Source organism: Humulus lupulus, chromosome 5 (assembly GCF_963169125.1).
Source record: "Humulus lupulus chromosome 5, drHumLupu1.1, whole genome shotgun sequence".
Lineage (NCBI taxonomy): Eukaryota > Viridiplantae > Streptophyta > Magnoliopsida > Rosales > Cannabaceae > Humulus > Humulus lupulus.
This window is the reverse complement of record NC_084797.1, coordinates 35,895,633-35,899,346: the sequence shown is the minus strand read 5'-3', so window position 1 is coordinate 35,899,346 and position 3,714 is coordinate 35,895,633.

Sequence of the window (3,714 nt, the reverse complement as noted above, 5' to 3'; positions counted from 1 at the left end):
TCAAGTATGTTGTGGTTGCTGTCGATTACTTCACTAAATGGGCCGAAGTCGAGCCACTCGCAACCATAACGACCAAGAAAGTGCAGGATTTTGTGATAAAAAACATCATATGTCACTATGGATTGCCGAGGAAAATCGTCTCAGACAACAGCACACAGTTTGATAGTGAATAGTTCACAGATTTTTGTGAACGACATGGAATTATCAAGAGCTTTTCTTTAGTCACTCATCCCCAAGCAAATGGACAAGTTGAAGCTGTCAATAAAATGCTAAAGGATACTCTGAAGAAAAGACTTGAAGAAGCTAAGGGGGCATGGCCAGAACAATTGCCTGAAGTCCTTTGGTCGTACAGAACTTCCCACCGAACAGCAACAGGCCATACCCAATTTTCCTTGGCTTATGGGTACGAGGCTATGTTTCCTGTTGAATTAGATCCATCGTCACATCGCAAAATAATGTACTATCAAGGCTCTAATAGCCAACTATTGATGGAATCCCTGGATTTAATCGATGAGAAGCGTGAGCAAGCCCAACTCTGATTAGCTGCTTACCAGCAAAAAGTTGCCCAGTATTTCAATTCTAAAGTGCGTGAAAGGAAATTCAATGTTGGAGATCTAGTACTTCGAAGATTTTTCCTAAACACTCGCGACCAGGCTGCTGGAGTACTCGGGCCTAATTGGGAAGGACCGTACCAGATTAAAGAAGTCCTCCATCCAGGCACCTATAAACTTGCTCGCTTAAATGGAGATCTCATTCCTCACTATTGGAATGGAGAACACCTGCGCAAGTACTATCAATAAACAATTCTTCTTAAAGAATTGGCTTGTATTAATTTTACATTTTACAAGTTGTGAAAATGGGTTGGTCATTTTATGTGACTAATCGCTTATAAGTGTAAGATCTTATTGATCACTCGTACAGACACATTTTTTCCATTTATTACAAGAAATATAAGGGACTGTGTGCAGCCAGTCATTCTTGCAAATTATTGTATCTATTACAAGTATTTGCTCATTACGTGTGTTGTTTTGCTATATTACTATTTTAATTCCTTTGCTCTGAGTAGTAATGTTCGAACAGGTTTTGGTCAAGCCAAGTGACCAAGGACCTAAAGCTCCTCAATCACTTGGGGGACATATAAGGTATCTAGTGAGCAAAGCATATCTAAAGGTATGTAAACACATGAGCAAAATAAGTGAAAGCATGTTAAGGTACTTAGAGTATTTTCAAAATTTAGTATTTTTTTTAAATCAAACCAAAGTACTATGCTAGGTTCGGTCATGCGAGCAGATGTTATGATAAAATGCAAATATTATAATATCTAAAGGAATTCCTATACACTACAAGTAGTCGCTACTTGGATGTAATTGTTTGTTAAAAGTAAAAGCTGCCCATGCAGTAATAAAATTTTGTAATTTAAAAAGTAATTGTCTTTACATCACGACCCGTAGGTCGTGTAGCCCAAAGATAGAAAGAAAAAAGGAAAAAAGACTACGAGGCTGGAGGGTCTTGAGGAGCGTCCTGGTCGACAGCAACGCCAGCTTCATTGTCTGCGCCATCTATCCCCATTGACATGGAAATCTATGGGGAAGCAGGAACTCCAGCCCTTTCCTCTTCCTCCAGGCGAATGTCAGAGATCTAGTACTTCGAAGAGTTTTCTTAAACACCTGGGACCAGGCTGCTGGAGTACTCGAACCTAATTGGGAAGGACCGTACCAGATTGAAGAAGTCCTCCATCCAGGCACCTATAAACTTGCTCGCTTAAATGGAGATCTCATTCCTCACTATTGGAATGGAGAACACCTGCGCAAGTACTATTAATAAACAATTCTTCTTAAAGAATTGGCTTGTATTAATTTTACATTTTACAAGTTGTGAAAATGGGTTGGTCATTTTATGTGACTAATCGCTTATAAGTGTAAGATCTTATTGATCACTCGTACAGACACATTTTTTCCATTTATTACAAGAAATATAAGGGACTGTGTGCAGCCAGTCATTCTTGCAAATTATTGTATCTATTACAAGTATTTGCTCATTACGTGTGTTGTTTTGCTATATTACTATTTTAATTCCTTTGCTCTGAGTAGTAATGTTCGAACAGGTTTTGGTCAAGCCAAGTGACCAAGGACCTAAAGCTCCTCAATCACTTGGGGGACATATAAGGTATCTAGTGAGCAAAGCATATCTAAAGGTATGTAAACACATGAGCAAAATAAGTGAAAGCATGTTAAGGTACTTAGAGTATTTTCAAAATTTAGTATTTTTTTTAAATCAAACCAAAGTACTATGCTAGGTTCGGTCATGCGAGCAGATGTTATGATAAAATGCAAATATTATAATATCTAAAGGAATTCCTATACACTACAAGTAGTCGCTACTTGGATGTAATTGTTTGTTAAAAGTAAAAGCTGCCCATGCAGTAATAAAATTTTGTAATTTAAAAAGTAATTGTCTTTACATCACGACCCGTAGGTCGTGTAGCCCAAAGATAGAAAGAAAAAAGGAAAAAAGACTACGAGGCTGGAGGGTCTTGAGGAGCGTCCTGGTCGACAGCAACGCCAGCTTCATTGTCTGCGCCATCTATCCCCATTGACATGGAAATCTATGGGGAAGCAGGAACTCCAGCCCTTTCCTCTTCCTCCAGGCGAATGTCAGAGATCTAGTACTTCGAAGAGTTTTCTTAAACACCTGGGACCAGGCTGCTGGAGTACTCGAACCTAATTGGGAAGGACCGTACCAGATTGAAGAAGTCCTCCATCCAGGCACCTATAAACTTGCTCGCTTAAATGGAGATCTCATTCCTCACTATTGGAATGGAGAACACCTGCGCAAGTACTATTAATAAACAATTCTTCTTAAAGAATTGGCTTGTATTAATTTTACATTTTACAAGTTGTGAAAATGGGTTGGTCATTTTATGTGACTAATCGCTTATAAGTGTAAGATCTTATTGATCACTCGTACAGACACATTTTTTCCATTTATTACAAGAAATATAAGGGACTGTGTGCAGCCAGTCATTCTTGCAAATTATTGTATCTATTACAAGTATTTGCTCATTACGTGTGTTGTTTTGCTATATTACTATTTTAATTCCTTTGCTCTGAGTAGTAATGTTCGAACAGGTTTTGGTCAAGCCAAGTGACCAAGGACCTAAAGCTCCTCAATCACTTGGGGGACATATAAGGTATCTAGTGAGCAAAGCATATCTAAAGGTATGTAAACACATGAGCAAAATAAGTGAAAGCATGTTAAGGTACTTAGAGTATTTTCAAAATTTAGTATTTTTTTTAAATCAAACCAAAGTACTATGCTAGGTTCGGTCATGCGAGCAGATGTTATGATAAAATGCAAATATTATAATATCTAAAGGAATTCCTATACACTACAAGTAGTCGCTACTTGGATGTAATTGTTTGTTAAAAGTAAAAGCTGCCCATGCAGTAATAAAATTTTGTAATTTAAAAAGTAATTGTCTTTACATCACGACCCGTAGGTCGTGTAGCCCAAAGATAGAAAGAAAAAAGGAAAAAAGACTACGAGGCTGGAGGGTCTTGAGGAGCGTCCTGGTCGACAGCAACGCCAGCTTCATTGTCTGCGCCATCTATCCCCATTGACATGGAAATCTATGGGGAAGCAGGAACTCCAGCCCTTTCCTCTTCCTCCAGGCGAATGTCAGAGATCTAGTACTTCGAAGAGTTTTCTTAAACA